A 21952-nucleotide genomic window follows, 5' to 3' on the forward strand; every position below is an offset into this window, starting at 1 on the left:
CTTCCATCTCGGTCCTAAGATCTCGAGACGAGATCTCTTGTTAGTGGAGGAGTGTTGTAATGCCCCGGATTCGTGCGCCAGGTGTCTGCCAGTTATTCGCCATTGTTGCCATATCATTTGCTTGCGTGTTGCTTATTGTCATGTCATCATGTGCATTTCATTTTGCATATGTGTTCGTCTCATGCATCCGAGCATTTTCCCCGTTGTCCGTTTTGCGATCAGGCACTCCTATGCCCTCTGGCGTTCCCCTTTCGTCTCTCGTTGTGAGCGGGTGTTAAACTTTCTCGGAATGGCCCGAGTCTTGCCAAGCGGCCTTGGTATACCACCGATAGACCGCCTGTCAAGTTTCGTGCCATTTGGAGGTCATTTGATACTCCAACGGTTAACCGGGTAACCACAAAAGCCCCTCTCTCTTTGCAGCCCAACACCCCTTCCAAACTGGCCCAAACCCATCTAACTCCCCTCCATGCTCTCGGTCATTCGATCACGATCGTGTGGGCGAAAACCGCTCCTCATTTGGACTCTCCTAGCTCCCTCTACCTATATATTTGCACCTCCCCCGAAAATTTCGCAGTCCAAACCCCCGAAACCCTAGTTTTTCCCCTCCGCGCCGCGCCGGACACGTCCGCCCCCGGCCGGACATGTCTACCGCCGACTCCCAGCCAATCGGAGCATGCCACGTCGCCCCGCCGGCCCACTCTCTCTCCTCCCACCGCCGCCGGCCCGCGGAGCCCGTCCTGGACCCGCGCGGGCCCGGATCCCTCCGCCGCGCCCCGAGGCCCGCAGCCTCCCGCCGCTGGCACGACCGCCGCCGTCGGACTCCGTACCCGCCGCCGCCGCGTCCTTCGCCGGCTTCGCCCGCCGCCGCCCAGCGCCTCCGCCTCCGGGCCCGAGCGCCCGCCCCGCGCGCCGCCCCAGCTCCTCCCGTCGGTGGCTGGAGCAGCCGCGCCCCGCCTCCAGCCGGCAAGCCGCCGAGCCTCGCCGGCTCTGCCCTGCCGCCAATCGCCTCGGCCGTGCCTCCGTCTGCCTCCCCCGGCGTTGCTCCGGCCTCCTCCGCCCCCTCCGGCCGCCTCCTTCCTCGACTCCGGTGAGTCTCCGGTCGTCCTCGTCATCCGTGCCGCCAGATCCAGATCTGGAATTTGAGGTTGACCCCGAAATCCCTAAGTCCCAGATTTTTGCAATAATCATGCGATGTTTGTTGCATCGTATCTCTGCATCCGTAGCTCCGTTTCGTGTGTGTAATATGTCAAATTGTTCGTCCCAACGAGTACATCATTTCATTCCATTGAATCATATTCATTTGAGGTCATCTTGATGCCTGAATCATCGTTGTAAGAGTGCTTCATAATGTTATCTGCCGTTTCTTAACAGAACGAGCTCTTTTGTCATTTTTGCCATGATTGATGTGTGCATCCTATGAGGTTGATGTCTACATGTGTTTTGATATATGCTATGTCTTGTTTGAACATATGGTTATTGTATATCCATTAATTCCCTTGTTTGTAATTATGGAGCAGTCTAGCATGCCATTTTCGTGCTCTACTTGTGCTTCAAAATGTTTCCTGGCAGATTGTTTACGTGTTATTCAATTTGGACAAGGTTGTTGTAGTTAATCCTTGTATGCTATGAACTTGTTCTTGCCTTGGTTTGTTTCACAAACATGTCTTTTAATGATGCTATGCTTATCTTGTCATGCAATGACTTGTGGTGAGTGATTCAAGCTTGTTAAGTAGGGTACATGATATTGCTGTTTTGCTAGGCTGAATCTGTTATTTCGTGATGCGATGTAAACATGTTGCTACTAATCATTCTATGCATAATCTGGAGATGTTCTATAAATATGTTTTGATCTACATGTCTTGATCTATCCATCCATGCCCCTGGTAGCATTTATAGCTTGCTTTAACTTGTTCATATCTTGCTCTAAAGTTGCTTCATAATGTTGTTGTCAGCCTGTTAACATTAAGTTCACTTGTTCCCATGTGTTTTGCTAGTGTTCCATGCACCCTATGACCTTGCTATTGCCATGCTTAGCTTAATAAACATGCCTTCTTACTGTTGGTTTCTTTGCCATGCCATGTATTGCTCTGTAGTGAGTTGCACAAGCTCATTTACATGCCTTCATAATTCTGCTTCTGCCATGTATGAATCTGTAATATAACTTGCCATGTTTACGTGGGTGCCATCATATTTTCTGATCCTTTTTGACTTATGGTCAGTAAAGGGCTTTTGATCTATGCAATTAGTAGATTCATGCCATGCCTTTATTTGCCATGATAAGTTCATGTAACATGTTGTTTGATAGCTCTAAACATTGCATCGTGATGTTATTTTCTGCAAAGTCTGAAATTGTTATAACTTGCAATCTTACCATGTGTGTTTGAGCATGTTCTAGTGATTTCTAGAGATAGCTTAGTGTTCATGTTTTGTTATGATTTACCTGTACATCATGCCCATGCCTTTTGTTGTCTTGTTGTGGTGCTGTAGCATGTTGTTTTGGTGCTTGCAATATGCCTAGTTGCTGTTTTGGACAGCTTGTCCTTTAAACTTGTTCCATGTGTGTGTGTTGAACCGTTGCTCCGTTTTGAGTGTGCTCTATATGAAACTTGCTTGGTTTTGCATGTAGTTTCATATTATCATGTTGCATCCTTGTTTTGAGGTGTTTGCTTGATGTTTGGGTGCATTTTGCATCAATGCCATGTTTAACTTGTTTTGCTGATATCTTCTAGGCCGTAGCTCCGAACTACATGAACTTTATATGTAACTTGACTAGAATCTCGTGTAGATCATCTTGCTGCATCTTAACCTGTTGTTTAACAAATTGAACATAAGGTTTGTTCAGATCTGGACCAACTTCGAAATATGCATATGAGGACTTACCGGAATTGTTATATGTTGCTTTCGGCCTCATTTAAACTTGCCTTGATGTGTTGCTCTTGTTTGCATCATCTCTTGCCATGAGTAGCTTCATGTAACCTGGTCATGCATCATGCTTGTTGTGCATCATGTCATGTTCATGTGTGGTGTGTATACTATGTTGTGTGCTTCTTCTCGATAGTTCCTGTTCCGTTGCGATCGTGAGGATTCGTTCGTCTACGCTTGGTTCGGCTTCTTCCGTTCGTCTCCTTCATGGACTCGTTCTACTTCCTTGAGGGATTTCAGGCAAGATGACCGCTACCCTGGATCTCACTACTATCATTGCTATGCTAGTTGTTTCGTTCTATCGCTTTGCTGCGCTACCTATCACCTGTTTATCAAGCCATCCCAAATTGCCATGAACCTCTAACCTTTGACACCTTTCCTATGCAAACCATTGTTTGGCTATGTTAGCGCTTTGCTCAGCCCCTCTTATAGCGTTGTTAGTTGCAGGTGAAGTTGAAGATTGCTCCATGGTGGACAGGATTTTGGTTGGGATATCACAATATCTCTTATATTATTAATGCATCTATATATTTGGTAAAGGGTGGAAGACTCGGCCTTTTGCCTGGTGTTTTGTTCCACTCTTGCCGCCCTAGTTTCCGTCATACCGGTGTTATGTTCCCGGATTTTGCGTTCCTTATGCGGTCGGGTGATTTATGGGACCCCCTTGACTATTCGCTTTGAATAAAACTCCTCCAGCAAGGCCCAACCTTGGTTTTACCATTTGCCTCACCTAGCCCTTTTCCCTTGGGAGTCGCGCTCTCGAGGGTCATCTTTATATTATTATCCCCCCCCCGGGCCAGTGCTCATCGTTAGTGTTGGTCCAACCTGTCAGCCGCCCGTGGCCACGAGGGGCAACTCTGGGCTGGCCTACCGGAAGTTTGGACAATCCGGTGTGCCCTGAGAACGAGATATGTGCAGCTCCTATCGGCATTTGTCGGCACATACGGTCGGCTTTGCTGGTCTTGTTTTACCATTGTCGAAATATCTTGTAAACCGGGATTCCGAGTCTGATCGGGTCTTCCTAGGAGAAGGTCTATTCCTTCGTTGATCGCGAGAGCTTGTCATGGGCTAAGTTGGGACACCCCTGCACGGTATAATCTTTCGAAAGCCGTGCCTGCGATTATAGGCAGATGGGAATTTGTTAATGTCCGGTTGTAGATAAGTTGACACCAGATCCGAATTAAAACGCATCAACCGTGTGTCTAGCCGTGATGGTCTCTTTTCGGCGGAGTCCGGGAAGTGAACACGGTTTCTGGGTTATGTTTGACGTAAGTAGGAGTTCAGGATCACTTCTTGATCATTGCTAGTTTCACGACCTTTTCGTTTGCTCTCTTCTCGCTCTTATTTGCGTATGTTAGCCACCATATATGCTTAGTCGCTGCTGCAGCCTCACCACTTTACCCCTTCCTTCCCTTTAAGCTTGCTAGTCTTGATACCCATGGTAATGGGATTGCTGAGTCCTCGTGGCTCACAGATTACTACAACAACAATTGCAGGTACAGGTTATGCGATGATCATGACGCAAGAGCGATGCTTGCTTGCGTTGAGTTCTTCTGCTTCTTCTTCGATCAGGGTATAGGTTCCAGGTCGGCAGCCTGGGCTAGCAGGGTGGATGTCGTTTGAGTTTCTGTTTGTGTTTCATCCGTAGTCGGATGATGATCTTATGTATGATGATGTTGTATTCATGTGGCATTGTATGCCTTATGTATGTATCCCCATCTATTATGTAATGTTGATGTAATGATATCCACCTTGCAAAAGTGTTTCAATATGCGGGTCTATCCTTGGTGGGACCTTCGAGTTCCTTTTGGATAGGGTCGCATATTGGGCGTGACAAGTTGGTAATCAGAGCCTCGACCGACCCTAGGAGCCCCTTGATTGATCATGTAGTTTGGCCGTTGTTGAGTCTAGAATAAAACTGTTTTCAGAGTCTAGTTATATCGGAGAGTAGGAATTCTTTTTACTCCTCAGTCCCTTCGTCGCTCTGGTAAGGAATCTTGACATAGGTGTTTTGAATTACTTCTCTTCCCCTTCAAAATTTTTTTAGGATCACGCAGTTGGTTTTCCGATCGTTGTTTCTCTTCTCTTTTCATCTGGTGCATTTCTCGTCAAGTTGACTCGAGCCCTTTCTTCTTCGAGTTCAATCCTCAGTTGTTTCTTTCCCACCTGCCCACCCTTCTTCTTCTCGGAGCCGGAGTCCGTAATCGAGTATCCATCCTACTCGTGTGAAGTCTTTGCTTTCTTTCCTCAATGATTTCAACTGGTGTTCTCTATTCAAGATTTTCATCGGTTTCCCCTTCCAAGTTGCCTTTGTTTTCCCTCCCTCCCACCCTTTTTCTTCCCGGAGCTTGAGTCTCTTTCGACCATCTATCTCATTCGTGTGGAACCTCTTCAGTCTTTCGTAAATTATTTCAACCGGTGAATTCTTGTCTTTTTCGACATTTTCATCTCTTCTTCGGTGGACTCAATTCATGTTTTTCGGATTGATCTTTTTCTTTTCCTTGGATCAAGTGTTCTCCTTGTTCGTTCGCCTCTCGCCAGTTTAATCATTCCGGAGTTCAAGACATATCAGGAGATTCGTTTGTGTTCCAATTAATTCGAGGTTGTCACCTCATTCAAATATTTCAATTGTTCCGTTGCATCATCTATCTATTCAACAATCCTTTTCAACGGTGTTTTCTGTTAGTGGGCCCTAACCCACAGGTCTTTTTCCAGGATCTTACCTGAGTCTTCTGATTTCCATGGAGTATTCTAAATTCTTTTCAAGTGTGATGTAAGAATGGATTCCATCAGTCACATGCCTTCTCCAAGATCATTTTCATATTATTTTCATTGTTTGCTCAACCTCTTCGCTTTTCATCTTCCCGGAGTATCTCAGTTATTTTGGTGGTGTTTCCCGTCGTCATTTGAAGATCAAAGAAGAGTTTTTCCTCTAAATCTTGTCGGTTCTCTTGAAGTTTCGTGTTTCTAGATTCATGTTATCAGTCTCGAATTACTCCATTTGTCAGATATTCTTTTTCTTCCCCATCCGGAGTTTGTCAGAAGTTGTCTTTCCGTTTCTTTTCACAGGAGGCCATCGTTCCCGAAGAATTCTTCGCCCTCATCATTCCAGCTATCGTCGTCTAATTATCCCGGTGCTTCGTTCAAGTGTTCTTCAATCAGCTCATGATCTCTTTATTCTTTTGCATCTAAATCCCCTCTAACATATTTGTTCTTCTAATTCTTCCCGGTGATTCATTCTGTTTCATCATTCATTTCTCTAATTCTTATGGTGGTTCATTCAGATTCTTTTTCCTTGATTATCATTCATTTCATTCGTTCTTTCCAGTCCTACCGGTGATTCATGAAGACCTTCTCAAGTTTGCGACATGTCACTTCTCAATCCTTTTCAAGAAGAATAAGCGATATGCAAAATCCATTGTTGGTCATCAATTTAATTTGATGAAGGATAAGCATAACATAAATCTTATTCTTATTTCCTCAAAGTGATTAATTCCCTTCCTTCGGAGTTTGTTCTTAATGAATAAATTCTAGTTTCAAGTGTTTTCATCTTTTCTTTTCCCGGAGTTCATTTTCCTCAGCCATTTCGTCGGAACCTCCATCTAAATCATCGCAAGGCTCATCTTATTCTTTCTTCATTCATTTTATCTCATCATCCTTTTGTCAACGGAGTTCTTCATGGTGGTTATTCATGATTTAGTTCATTCTTCAAGTGTTCATCAAGATTCTTGTTCCAGGAGTTCAAGTATCTTTTCTTCTCGCATCTCGAAGTGCAATTAATCCTCTGTATTCTTTTGAAGCGGAGTTTTGCATTTCTTCGTTCTCCTCAGCCATTTAATCTTTTCCGTTTGTGGTCGGTTATCACCTCATAATTTTTGAGAGGTTATCCATAAGTCCACATCAAGCTTATTCTTTCGTTGTTGATTTTCTCAACAACTCTGTTCATTCCTTCCTTTTAAGTTCTTTTCTTTCAGTTCTATTTCAATTCTTTCCGGAGGTTTTGTGTCATGTCTTCATCAAGTGTCATTCCATCTTGTGAAGTTCGTGTTCTATTCTTTCCTTGTTTAGCCGGAGTGCTGCCTAAATCCTTTCAGTCTTATTCGTTTCTTATCTCGTTCTAACCGGAGTTGTTTCATAGTCTATCTAATACCGTGAGCTTTCGATTCTCGTCATTCTCGTCGTTCCTCTCTTCTTCTCGAGTGCTCTCGATTCCTTGCTTCTTCTTTTGAGTTCTTGTTTCACCTCATCCCTTTTCCCTTCCATCTCGGTCCTAAGATCTCGAGACGAGATCTCTTGTTAGTGGAGGAGTGTTGTAATGCCCCGGATTCGATGCGCCAGGTGTCTGCCAGTTATTCGCCATTGTTGCCATATCATTTGCTTGCGTGTTGCTTATTGTCATGTCATCATGTGCATTTCATTTTGCATATGTGTTCGTCTCATGCATCCGAGCATTTTCCCCGTTGTCCGTTTTGCGATCAGGCACTCCTATGCCCTCTGGCGTTCCCCTTTCGTCTCTCGTTGTGAGCGGGTGTTAAACTTTCTCGGAATGGCCCGAGTCTTGCCAAGCGGCCTTGGTATACCACCGATAGACCGCCTGTCAAGTTTCGTGCCATTTGGAGGTCATTTGATACTCCAACGGTTAACCGGGTAACCACAAAAGCCCCTCTCTCTTTGCAGCCCAACACCCCTTCCAAACTGGCCCAAACCCATCTAACTCCCCTCCATGCTCTCGGTCATTCGATCACGATCGTGTGGGCGAAAACCGCTCCTCATTTGGACTCTCCTAGCTCCCTCTACCTATATATTTGCACCTCCCCCGAAAATTTCGCAGTCCAAACCCCCGAAACCCTAGTTTTTCCCCTCCGCGCCGCGCCGGACACGTCCGCCCCCGGCCGGACATGTCTGCCGCCGACTCCCAGCCAATCGGAGCATGCCACGTCGCCCCGCCGGCCCACTCTCTCTCCTCCCACCGCCGCCGGCCCGCGGAGCCCGTCCTGGACCCGCGCGGGCCCGGATCCCTCCGCCGCGCCCCGAGGCCCGCAGCCTCCCGCCGCTGGCACGACCTCCGCCGTCGGACTCCGTACCCGCCGCCGCCGCGTCCTTCGCCGGCTTCGCCCGCCGCCGCCCAGCGCCTCCGCCTCCGGGCCCGAGCGCCCGCCCCGCGCGCCGCCCCAGCTCCTCCCGTCGGTGGCTGGAGCAGCCGCGCCCCGCCTCCAGCCGGCAAGCCGCCGAGCCTCGCCGGCTCTGCCCTGCCGCCAATCGCCTCGGCCGTGCCTCCGTCTGCCTCCCCCGGCGTTGCTCCGGCCTCCTCCGCCCCCTCCGGCCGCCTCCTTCCTCGACTCCGGTGAGTCTCCGGTCGTCCTCGTCATCCGTGCCGCCAGATCCAGATCTGGAATTTGAGGTTGACCCCGAAATCCCTAAGTCCCAGATTTTTGCAATAATCATGCGATGTTTGTTGCATCGTATCTCTGCATCCGTAGCTCCGTTTCGTGTGTGTAATATGTCAAATTGTTCGTCCCAACGAGTACATCATTTCATTCCATTGAATCATATTCATTTGAGGTCATCTTGATGCCTGAATCATCGTTGTAAGAGTGCTTCATAATGTTATCTGCCGTTTCTTAACAGAACGAGCTCTTTTGTCATTTTTGCCATGATTGATGTGTGCATCCTATGAGGTTGATGTCTACATGTGTTTTGATATATGCTATGTCTTGTTTGAACATATGGTTATTGTATATCCATTAATTCCCTTGTTTGTAATTATGGAGCAGTCTAGCATGCCATTTTCGTGCTCTACTTGTGCTTCAAAATGTTTCCTGGCAGATTGTTTATGTGTTATTCAATTTGGACAAGGTTGTTGTAGTTAATCCTTGTATGCTATGAACTTGTTCTTGCCTTGGTTTGTTTCACAAACATGTCTTTTAATGATGCTATGCTTATCTTGTCATGCAATGACTTGTGGTGAGTGATTCAAGCTTGTTAAGTAGGGTACATGATATTGCTGTTTTGCTAGGCTGAATCTGTTATTTCGTGATGCGATGTAAACATGTTGCTACTAATCATTCTATGCATAATCTGGAGATGTTCTATAAATATGTTTTGATCTACATGTCTTGATCTATCCATCCATGCCCCTGGTAGCATTTATAGCTTGCTTTAACTTGTTCATATCTTGCTCTAAAGTTGCTTCATAATGTTGTTGTCAGCCTGTTAACATTAAGTTCACTTGTTCCCATGTGTTTTGCTAGTGTTCCATGCACCCTATGACCTTGCTATTGCCATGCTTAGCTTCATAAACATGCCTTCTTACTGTTGGTAGCTTTGCCATGCCATGTATTGCTCTGTAGTGAGTTGCACAAGCTCATTTACATGCCTTCATAATTCTATTTCTGCCATGTATGAATCTGTAATATAACTTGCCATGTTTACGTGGGTGTCATCATATTTTCTGATCCTTTTTGACTTATGGTCAGTAAAGGACTTTTGATCTATGCAATTAGTAGATTCATGCCATGCCTTTATTTGCCATGATAAGTTCCTGTAACATGTTGTGTGATAGCTCTAAACATTGCATCGTGATGTTATTTTCTGCAAAGTCTGAAATTGTTATAACTTGCAATCTTACCATGTGTGTTTGAGCATGTTCTAGTGATTTCTAGTGATAGCTCAGTGTTCATGTTTTGTTATGCTTTACCTATACATCATGCCCATGCCTTTTGTTGTCTTGTTGTGGTGCTGTAGCATGTTGTTTTGGTGCTTGCAATATGCCTAGTTGCTGTTTTGGACAGCTTGTCCTTTAAACTTGTTCCATGTGTGTGTGTTGAACCGTTGCTCCGTTTTGAGTGTGCTCTATATGAAACTTGCTTGGTTTTGCATGTAGTTTCATATTATCATGTTGCATCCTTGTTTTGAGGTGTTTTCTTGATGTTTGGGTGCATTTTGCATCAATGCCATGTTTAACTTGTTTTGCTGATATCTTCGAGGCCGTAGCTCCGAACTACATGAACTTTATATGTAACTTGACTAGAATCTCGTGTAGATCATCTTGGTGCATCTTAACTTGTTGTTTAACAACTTGAACATAAGGTTTGTTCAGATCTGGACAAACTTCGAAATATGCATATGAGGACTTAACGGAATTGTTATATGTTGCTTCCGGCCTCATTTAAACTTGCCTTGATGTGTTGCTCTTGTTTGCATCATCTCTTGCCATGAGTAGCTTCATGTAACCTGGTCATGCATCATGCTTGTTGTGCATCATGTCATGTTCATGTGTGCTGTGTTTTCTATGTTGTGTGCTTCTTCTCGATAGTTCCTATTCCGTTGCGATCGTGAGGATTCGTTCGTCTACGCTTGGTTCGGCTTCATCCGTTCGTCTTCATCATGGACTCGTTCTTCTTCCTTGCGGGATTTCAGGCAAGATGACCGCTACCCTGGATCTCACTACTATCATTGCTATGCTAGTTGTTTCGTTCTATCGCTTTGCTGCACTACCTATCACCTGTTTATCAAGCCATCCCAAATTGCCATGAACCTCTAACCTTTGACACCTTTCCTATGCAAACCGTTGTTTGGCTATGTTATCGCTTTGCTCAGCCCCTCTTATAGCGTTGTTAGTTGCAGGTGAAGTTGAAGATTGCTCCATGGTGGACAGGATTTTGGTTGGGATATCACAATATCTCTTATATTATTAATGCATCTATATATTTGGTAAAGGGTGGAAGACTCAGCCTTTTGCCTGGTGTTTTGTTCCACTCTTGCCGCCCTAGTTTCTGTCATACCGGTGTTATGTTCCCGGATTTTGAGTTCCTTACGCGGTCGGGTGATTTATGGGACCCCCTTGACAGTTCGCTTTGAATAAAACTCCTCCAGCAAGGCCCAACCTTGGTTCTACCAGTTGCCTCACCTAGCCCTTTTTCCCTTGGGAGTCGCGCTCTTGAGGGTCATCTTTATATTATTATCCCCCCCCCCCGGGCCAGTGCTCATTGTGAGTGTTGGTCCAACCTGTCAGCCGCCGGTGGCCACCAGGGGCAACTCTGGGCTGGCCTACCGGAAGTTTGGACAATCCGGTGTGCCCTGAGAACGAGATATGTGCAGCTCCTATCGGGATTTGTCGGCACATCCGGGCGGCTTTGCTGGTCTTGTTTTACCATTGTCGAAATGTCTTGTAAACCGGGATTCCGAGTCTGATCGGGTCTTCCTGGGAGAAGGTCTATTCCTTCGTTGATCGCGAGAGCTTGTCATGGGCTAAGTTGGGACACCCCTGCAGGGTATAATCTTTCGAAAGTCGTGCCTGCGGTTATAGGCAGATGGGAATTTGTTAATGTCCGGTTGTAGATAACTTGACACCAGATCCAAATTAAAATGCATCAACCGTGTGTGTAGCCGTGATGGTCTCTTTTCGGCGGAGTCCGGGAAGTGAACACGGTTTCTGGGTTATGTTTGACGTAAGTAGGAGTTCAGGATCACTTCTTGATCACTGCTAGTTTCACGATCGTTTCGTTTGCTCTCTTCTCGTTCTTATTTGCGTATGTTAGGCACCATATATGCTTAGTCGCTGCTGCAGCCTCACCACTTTACCCCCCTTCCTTCCCTTTAAGCCTTGCTAGTCTTGATACCCATGGTAATGGGATTGCTGAGTCCTCGTGGCTCATAGATTACTACAACAACAGTTGCAGGTACAGGTTTATGCGATGATCATGACATGAGAGCGATGCTTGCTTGCGTTGAGTTCTTCTTCTGCTTCTTCTTCGATCAGGGGATAGGTTCCAGGTCGGCAGCCTGGGCTAGCAGGGTGGATGTCGTTTGAGTTTCTGTTTGTGTTTCATCCGTAGTCGGATGATGATCTTATGTATGATGATGTTGTATTCATGTGGCATTGTATGCCTTATGTATGTATCCCCATCTATTATGTAATGTTGATGTAATGATATCCACCTTGCAAAAGCGTTTCAATATGCGGGTCTATCCTTGGTGGGACCTTCGAGTTCCTTTTGGATAGGGTCGCATATTGGGCGTGACATCCCAGCAGTCAGGAGGGAAACGTTTTTTCGCGAAATAAGGTGGCCCGTCCGGTGGGTCCCTGCTGTCAGGTGGAGGAATGATTATTTTGCGTGTAATAAGGAGGCACTTCCTTGCGGCCTCCATGGACCCAGCTGTCAGCCTCTCCACACACAGTACTCTTCCGATGGAAGTCGATCGTTGATGTGACGCCCCCGATTCAATCGTACACTAATCATGCACGCAAATGTGTACGATCAAGATCAGGGACTCACGGGAAGATATCACAACACAACTCTACAAATAAAATAAGCCATACAAGCATCATAATACAAGCCAGGGGCCTCGAGGGCTCGAATACAAGTGCTCGATCATAGACGAGTCAGCGGAAGCAACAATATCTGAGTACAGACATAAGTTAAACAAGTTTTCCTTAAGAAGGCTAGCACAAACTGGGATACAGATCGAAAGAGGCGCAGGCCTCCTACCTGGGATCCTCCTAAACTACTCCAGGTCGTCGTCAGCGGGCAGCACGTAGTAGTAGGCACCTCCGGTGTAGTAGGGGTCGTCGTCGACGGTGGCGTCTGGCTCCAGGACTCCAGCATCTGGTTGCGACAACCAGAAAGAAGGGAAAGGGGGAAAAAAGGGGGAGAAAGCAACCGTGAGTACTCATCCAAAGTACTCGCAAGCAAGGAACTACACTACATATGCATGGGTATATGTGTAAGGAGGCCATATCAGTGGACTGAACTGCAGAATGCCAGAATAAGAGGGGGATAACTAATCCTGTCGAAGACTACGCTTCTCGCAGCCACCGTCTTGCATCAAGTAGAAGAGAGTAGATTGAAGTCCTCCAAGTAGCATCTCCAAATAGCATCTCATAGCATAATCCTACCCGGTGATCCCCTCCTCATATCCCTGAGGTAGAGCGACCACCGGTTGTATCTGGCACTTGGAAGGGTGTGTTTTATTAAGTATCCGGTTCTAGTTGTCATAAGGTCAAGGTACAACTCCAAGTCGTCCTGTTACCGAAGATCACGGCTATTCGAATAGATTAACTTCCCTGCAGGGGTGCACCACATAACCCAACACGCTCGATCCCATTTGGCCGGACACACTTTCCTGGGTCATGCCCGGCCTCGGAAGATCAACACGTCGCAGCCCCACCTAGGCTCAACAGAGAGGCCAACACGCCGGTCTAAACCTAAGCGCACAGGGGTCTGGGCCCATCGCCCATAGCACACCTGCACGTTGCGTACACGGCCGAAAGCAGACCTAGCCTAGTGGCGTTCCAGTCCAATTCGGCGCGCGCCACTCCGTCGCTGACGTCTGAAGTGCTTCGGCTGATACCACGACGTCGGGATACCCATAACTACTCCCACGTAGTTGGTTAGTGCGTATAGGCTCGTAGCCAGACTCAGATCAAATACCAAGATCTCATTAAGCGTGTTAAGTGTCCACGAACGCCGAACAGGGCCAGGCCCACCTCTCTCCTAGGCGGTCTCAACCTGCCCTGTCGCTCCGCCACAAAGATCCACACAGAGGGCCGTCGGGACAAAGGTCCTTTCAGCCCCCAATCCGTGAATCACTCGCGGGTACTCTTCGAGCTGACCCGACTTTAGTCACCATCTGTATAGTATGTATATATGTATAGTATATACCCGTGATCACCTCCCGAGTGATCACGGCCCAATAGTATAGCAAGGCAGACTGACAAGAATGTAGGGCCAATGATGATAAACTAGCATCCTATACTAAGCATTTAGGATTGCAGGTAAGGTATCAATAGATGTAGCAACAATGTCAGGCTATGCATCAGAATAGGATCAACGGAAAGCAGTAACATGCTACACTACTCTAATGCAAGCACTATAGAGTAGAATAGGCGATATCTGGTGATCAAGGGGGGGGGGGCTTGCCTGGTTGCTCTGGCAAGAGAGAGGGGTCGTCAACTCCGTAGTCGAACTGGGCAGCAGCAGCGTCGGTCTCGTAGTCTACCGGAGATAAGAGGGGGAAGAAACAATGAATACAATGCAAACATAAACACGACGATGCGTGACGCGACAATGAGCGGTGCTAGGTGTGCCCTAACGTGGTATGAGGTGGTACCGGTTAAGGGGGGAAACATCCGGGAAAGTATTCCCCGTGTTTCGTGTTTTCGGGCACAGGAGCCGGAGGGGGAAAGTTGCGGGTTCGATAGGTTAGGGGTGTGTGGCGGACGAACGGACTGCGTATCCGGATTCGTCTTGTCGTTCTGAGCAACTTTCATGTTGAAAATATTTTAATCCGAGTTACGGATTAAAAGATATGATTTTCTAAAGATTTTATTAATTTCTGGAATTTAACTAATTAATTAATTAATTCAAAAAAATGGATTTATGACGTCAGCATGATGTCATGCTGACGTCAGCAGTCATCAGGGTTGACTTGGTCAACCTGACATGTGGGTGCCGTTCGTCATACTCTGTTAACTAATTATCTTAGTTAAGTTTAATTAACAGTAGTTAATTAGGTTAATTAGTTATTAGGTTTAATTAATCAGGATTAATTAAATTATTTATTTACTTAATTAATTAATTAATTAATTAATTTTATTCATTATTATTTTTATTAATTATATTTATCTAAATTCCTTTTCCCTTTTTCTTTTTTTTTTAATAAAACGTTATGGGGGCGGGCCCCTGTGGTCAGTGGCCCATGGGGCCTTGCGGGCGTTGGGTGCAGGGTGCGGTCGCCACCCGCTAACGGGCGAACCCGGGCGGCCGCCGCAGGCGCGCGCGCCAGCACCGGCGAGGCGGGCTGGGCGCCGGCTGCAGGCGAGAGGGGAGGCGGGCCACGGCAGGGCGTGGCCGGCGGGCGCAACAGCGGCCACGGCGCCGGACCGGGAAGGCGCGGGCGAGGCCACGGTGAGCGCGGGCCGGGGCGCGACGAGCGCGGCACCGGAGCGAGGCAAGAGGTGTGCGGGAGGGGCGTCCAGGGGCGCGGTCGAGGGGAGCGCGGCGAGCGCGCAACGGGCGGCGCCGGAGCGCGTCGACCGCGGGCGGGGAGAGCGGTGACCGTGGCGGCCTAGGGGAGAGGGGGCGAAGGGGGGGTGCTCACGGGGGATGTAGGGCTCGTGGCAGCGGGGCGTGAGGAGGAGGACAGAGACGGCGCGCGACGGGGAGGCAGTCCGGCGACGAGGTCCGTTGAGGAGGAGGGCGGCGAGGCGGCGTTCCGGCCGACGGAATCCGGGGGCGACGGGGTCGGGCCTCTCCCCGAGGAGAGTGGGAAAGTGGGGGAAGGGGAGGCGCCCGGCGATGGAGAGGCGGGGCGGGGTCGAGGCGGCACCAGGCGGCGGCGAGGGCGAGATGGAGGCGACGGGTGACGGCGTCGGGCGGGGGTCCGTCAAGGAGAAGGCGAGGGGGAGGGGTGGCGGTGCTCGGCGCCGCTGGGTGGCGAGGACGAGGCGACAGGGTCCGAGCGCCGTGGGGAGGTTCGTCCCCCCGATCCCGATCTGGATCGGGGAAGGGAAGAGGGGCGTGCGGTCGTGGGGAGGGGAGGAGGGGAGTGGGGCGAGTGGGAGTGGGGGTTAGGGTTTCTAGGGTGTGGGTGGCCTATAGGCCAGGGGGCGGCCGGCTGGGCCATGGGGTGGGTCAGCCCGTTCGGGAGGCTGAGGCCAGCTGGGCCACTTGGCCCAGCGGGAGGGGGGGGTGCCCTGTTTTCTGTTTTCCTTTTATATATATATATATATTTTCTTGTCTCTTTTTATTTGTAGTTTCTTTTATTTCCAGTTTTATAAAATTACCACTAGTGCCTAATTTGTATTTACCAATAAACTACTACAAGATTAATTCTTAACCCATAATAAAATAGTGTTAGCATTTTATAAATTCAATAGGCATTTGTTTAATTGTTTTTCACTATTGTTTTAATTGTTTCAGGGCCTTTAAGCATTTTATCAAAGTTTGGTTTCTCCACCATAATCACCTATGTATTATTTGGTTCACTCAGGACATTTAAATTTTAATATTTGAAAACTTTTATTGTTTGCTCGATTTTGAATTTGAAATTCGAACTAGGTTCCGAACTAACGCGAGTTTATCCACAGTAACCGAGGTGATGTGGCATCATTAGCGGGGATTACTGTAGCTTAATTACCCGGGCGTCACAGTTGACCACATTGACCACGTCGCGCCGAGAGTACCACGACGCTGGACGACGGCGAGTCCTAGGAAGGGGACGACGCGGAGCCGTGGAAGACTCGGTAGTGGATGCCCACGCGGAGAGGAGTACGAGGGTTCACTAGTTCGGCTGCGATGTGAGGCTGCCGTCGCTGTAGGGCCTGGCTAGCGGTGGGAGTACTAGGGGGCGGTGAGGCCTCAACTGCAGCACAACCGGCCACTAGAGGGAGGAGCAGGCGGTCTCGCCGGCGCTGGTTTGGGCGGCTGGTGCAAGAAGAGCAGCACTTGAAGAAGCAGTAGGACCGTTTGATTCAAATCCAACGGTTACTGCTGCTACAATCGTTTGTTGACTAAGTTGACAAGCCCTGCATACGCGTCAACTTAGTAGGCCCACATGTCAGCCTCCCAACCGATGCGTAATAAGGAGGCAGTTGATTGCGTGCGGCCAGGCTGGGAAGCCTGCGCGGCATCACAGTGGGCCACAAGAGGAGGGAGCAGGCAGTCCCGCCGGCGCTAGTTTAGGCGGCTGGAGCAGGAAGATCAGAGATTGAAGAAGCACGTCGGTCGTTGGATGGACATCCAACAGTAACTGCTGCTAGAATAATGTGTTGACTGACAAAGCCTTGCGTAAACAAGTCAGCCTCGAAATATGTGGCATGTACAGCCCATTTGGTATTATTTTTATAATTTTTAATCATTTTATAATTCATATGGAAATTATTGCAGCCCGTTTTCCATTTTTAGAATTGCTGCCCATTTTTTAGTCAGTACGAGGGTTAAAAAATTTAACTAAATATGTGCGAAATTTTGAAAACTCGCAAATTTTGGCTGGGGTAAAAAATATTCTTAATCCAAAAATTAGTAGTTAAACTAAAACAAATTTAAAAATAAATTAGTACTATGTCATGTTAAATCCAATGAAATACTATAAAATATTAGTGAAGAACAAAAACAAAAAAAGAAACTAATATCCCATTTGCTATAATTTTTTTGGAATTTTCAATCCCTTTGATATTACTTTTAACAGACACTGACCATACTCTTTGACCAGGCCGGAATGCATCCCTCCTCGTCTTGAAAGATTTGCAGCCTAGTAAGTCGAAGAAAACAAATAGGCCTAGCTTGGGTATTCCTCAAAAAGAAATACTAGGCTACCTATTTTCCCAAAGAAAAACCTGCTGGGCTGGTCATGTTGTTAGACGGGCCACAGAGACCGCACAACCCAGTTTATAGCGTGCTCCTCTGAATTACTACTCAAAAAAAAGTTGTGCAATTCTATCGTTAATTGACTATACATTAAAAATGATGCGGGTCCCGGATATCAGCAGGGTGGATTAGAGTAAAAAAGAGGGGTGCATCTGAGTAGTAAAAGAGGCGCTTGCTTGTGTTCGGGAGTGGACCTGGTGGGTCCGTACTTTCATACTCACAACTACAGTTCTCTCCCGATTCACTATGTTGACAGGGACCTTTCAAAAAAAAACTATGTTGACAGGGCCGGACGGCGGCGCCGAGGTAAGCGCACCAAGGCAGAGGATAAAGTGATGTCACCAATGTGCTGGACTGGGTTGGACATTCTTATTGAAAAATAAAAATGGACCGGAACTATTTACGACATTGACTACGATTTGCATGGGTCTGCTGGTTGCAGGAAAAAAATGCTGGGAGAAAGAAGACTGGTCGCTATCTTTGCCTAAGAATAATATCGACTGAATGTAACGACACTATCATAGGAAATAATATCCTCCTGTTAAATCATGAATTTGAAGAATTGGTGCATGAGCATTTAGCTTTATTTATTTATTTACTTATTTATGTTTAGTGGGCCATGAGCATGTACCTGGGCCGGATTCATGAGAGTGCCTCCCTTCCAGTTAATTATGGGATCCTCTATTGGGCCTTCATCAGTGGGCTGCATGTTATCAACAAGTGGAAAATGTGTTCCGTACGAAAAATAGTATACGTTACATATGGTACGGGGCACTAAGGATCGAACCGTGCAACGACTTCCAAAACATTGTGTTTGTCGTTCTAACAACACATTTATTCAACCAACAGACAAAATATACTACTGATTGTACATTGAAAACAGCAGCAGCAACAACCAGGGCCGGGGGTGCAACACAAGCAGTAAGCAGGCCAGAAGAGTGAAGACGCAACTCTCTCTTCCAAACCAAACATCAGCCATTATTACAAAAGGGCTACCAAAAAAGAACAAGTGTTTGCATCAGACTAAATATAGATCCTACTACACCAAGTGTACGCATCTAACTAACTGGCTTAGTTCGATGTTACTATTTATTAAGCTGTGGAGATTGGCTGACGGCTTGAACCAGATGGGTGCCTGACGGGGAAAACTCCAGCCAGCAGGTCGAAGTCTGATACTTGCGACCCTCTCTCCTACTTTGGGCTGCAGAGCGTGGTGGCACATATTAGGGTATGGTGCATGCAGAGACGCATGGTACGATGTGTACACACAGTTTTGCCTGATGAATGAAAACGCGCTGCCATCATGATCCTTGTCGTCCGTTATCTCCTGGTTAATCGGATAATTCATTTTGACAAACAGAGAGCGTGTACCAAGGCTACTTGCCAGCCTCCAGTCAAAAATTCCTGAAGGCCCAGAGAAGCTGGGATCCTGCTCAAAGACCTTGCAGTGAATGTGATTGTATTCCGCGAAACAACATGTTTGGTACGTGCGACCGATCATCAATCGTTCGCCATCGTCTGATCGAGCCAGGAACCACCTGCAACTGCCATGCCGCTTTTCTTTGAAGGGTTCTGGGATTAGGAAGGGTAGGGACACCAGGCGGCCTACAACATCATATCAAGTTGGAGTCAAATAAAAACGAGCTCTTGATGTAGTCAATCTTAAGAACAACATGTTATGAGCATGAATATTTTTTCAGTAAATGTTGACAGTAATATAAGCAAGCCATCATGATATCATAGGAAAGTAACATGCTACTGTAATAGCCGATTGTAGCGATGAATGGAGTAGGCCAGCAATATGTCCAGCCATAAAAGGAGTCGACAGTGTAAATGAATCCCTTGTGTTCAATGGCATCACAGAACCATGGAGGATATATGATCCTGCGATGGACGTGCAGATTTATCCACTTATCGCAGTGACCTCTCAGATAGGTGAGACCGCGGTTGAAGAACGCAATTAGCCTAAAGTCTTTATAATTCACAGATCTTGTGGGCACTTGGCAGATTACAACCTTGAGCAAATCAAACTTGGTACCATGTTCGCTACTGTAAGATTCTGAGTATTCTGGGCCGCGGTGCCAAAGCAGTGCAGTGTTAATCGAAGGAAGGGGGATCAATCGCCGGGTGTAGACCTCCACGAGCATTCAGCTGCCGCGACCGTTTATGAGCACCATCCAAGACGTGTTCATGCCGACCCAGTATATACCGTTAATGTAGTTGAGGGTGACGGGGATCGGATCGCAGTCTACGCTGTTGATGCTCGCCAACCTACGATCGTTATGCTGCGTGACACGCTATTTCTGAAGATCAGGTGGCATCAGCAAGCAACAAGTTGGCTTAAAAAGCTCCGACCTAAGGGCTTTGAGTAAACGGTACAACCCCGACGAGCACGCGGCGAGCGGCATGGTACTGAGATTGTCCACACGTGAAACAATCAGCTTGATTACCTCTATGGGGAGCGAATTCCAGTCACTATTTCGGTGGACGCTGCTCGGTTCTGCCATTGTTAGTGCTTGGGTTTTGAATGAGGGGGGAGGCGCCTTAGCGGGTGTCAGGACCCCGATTCCATGCCACAACGATCTAGCATGTAACACCTCATATCACTTTGCGGCCTCACGCACGGTATTCCCATGGGTGTCGCCTTACCATGCCCGGGACCGTTTGCGCCTTCTGGAACACGTATATGATACTGTGGCTAGCATCCATATGACAAAGAACCCAGGCTGACATGTCTAGTCGTGAACCCAAAGTGGCACTAACTTACAGGGACAGGCATACATGACCCAACATCGAACGTGTCGGTCATCAGCGAGTGAATCCGGGCTGTAGCAACTGGGCTAGTAGGACTCCGGTAAACCGGGCTGTAACAGGCTAACAGGACTCCGGTAGACACCGCGTGACATTTCCCTGAAGGGACAGACACATGAACGAAGAACGACACATGCCGGCCAGCCTAAGTGTTCCGGAGCAGTAGCACGCTACCATGGCTTAGTGGAAGCACTAGGAGACATTTCCCGGTAAGAGAGGCTACTAAGGATAAACAACTAGATAGTCAGATCCCACACATAGCAATACCCATTACACGTACGCATAACATGCAAGTATGTGTTGTACAACATGGCATCACAGCATAACTCAACAACTCATATAGATAAGGCTCAAAGAGCCATCATAGCATTTATTGCAAACAGGGGTCACAAGACCCATCATACAGAGCATACAAGCAACAAGCGGAAGCATTATGTCTGGGTACAGACATCTACAAATGAAAAAGGCTGAAGATCCTGACTATCTACAACATCCGATCAAGATCGTAGCTGAGGTGCAAGCTACTCGTCGAAGTCCACGAGAACACTAGTAAGACCGAAGTCTCCACTGCAAAAACATAAATAAAGCAACATGAGTACAAACATACTCAGCAAGACTTACATCAGATCCTACCATACATGCATTTGTATCAAGAGGGTAATGTGGGGTTTAGTTGCAGCAAGCCAGCTTTGACTCTGTGGCTATCCTGTTCTACGACTACCAGAACTTCTTTGAGGTGATATGGCGCACACGAGTCCACTAATCACCATGCAATACACTACTATGGATTCATCCCCATCTCCCTACGAGAAGGCCATCCATAGCACTCACACTTGTCTTGAGCATTTTAGAGTATCCACTTCAAGTTATGTACCATGTAAGCATCCAAGAAGTCCATAACCGCGGACCCGGCTATTCGAATAGATCATGTTAACCCTGCAGGGGTGTACTTCTTCACACACGCTCTCGCCACTTACCGCCATGTACACGTCATGTATCTCGACAACCTTCAAGCGAAAGCCTGGTGAGGGTGTCGTCCACGACCTGACTAACCACACAAGACTCTAATCTAGCTTTATCGCCTATTCGGGTTCCATCCACAAGGAGATCCGGCCGGGGTGTCGCTCACGGCCCCAAACGATGTGTGCAGGGTTCCTGAGCACACCATCCGGGCGCCACTCGGTACACCAGGCCACGTATGCCTAGTCTGTCCCAAGCCCACCCTGCCGGGAACCACTTGGTAGAAAAATAGCACTACCTACAAACACCAGAAACTAGTTGCGACTCCTGGACAGAGATCAAGTTGGTTAATAAGTCGAGAGGGGCCGAGTTACTGGAACCCAATGTGTGGTAGTATCGAGTCATTGGACAACATACATAGAACTCAGTGCTTAAGGACGGTTCCAGTGAGACAACCCACCATGTACTCCTACATGGCCTCTCACCGCTACCTTTACCAAATCGTGTTCACACACTTCACTCTCAGCATCAGAACATAGAACACTGCACTCCAATTCATTCCCAATGAATCAGACCTGACACACTCTAAGCAATAGCAGGCATAGCATGGTAGGAACACAACAATGGCTTCAATCAATTCCTACACATTCTAGTGGGTTTCAACTATTTACTGTGGTAATGACAGGTCATGCAAAGGAATGGGTTCAACTACCGCAGCACAAAGTAGCAGATGAATCATTGTTGTCCTAATGCAATAACTGAGAGCAGGAGCGAGAGAGTAGGATTGTATCGGAATGAACATGGGGGTTTGCTTGCCTGGTAGATCAACAGGGGAGCACTGCTCCTCAGACAGGTACTCTGGAACACTCTCCGGAGCAGAACCTATCGAG

Source organism: Triticum aestivum, chromosome 1B (assembly GCF_018294505.1).
Source record: "Triticum aestivum cultivar Chinese Spring chromosome 1B, IWGSC CS RefSeq v2.1, whole genome shotgun sequence".
NCBI lineage: Eukaryota > Viridiplantae > Streptophyta > Magnoliopsida > Poales > Poaceae > Triticum > Triticum aestivum.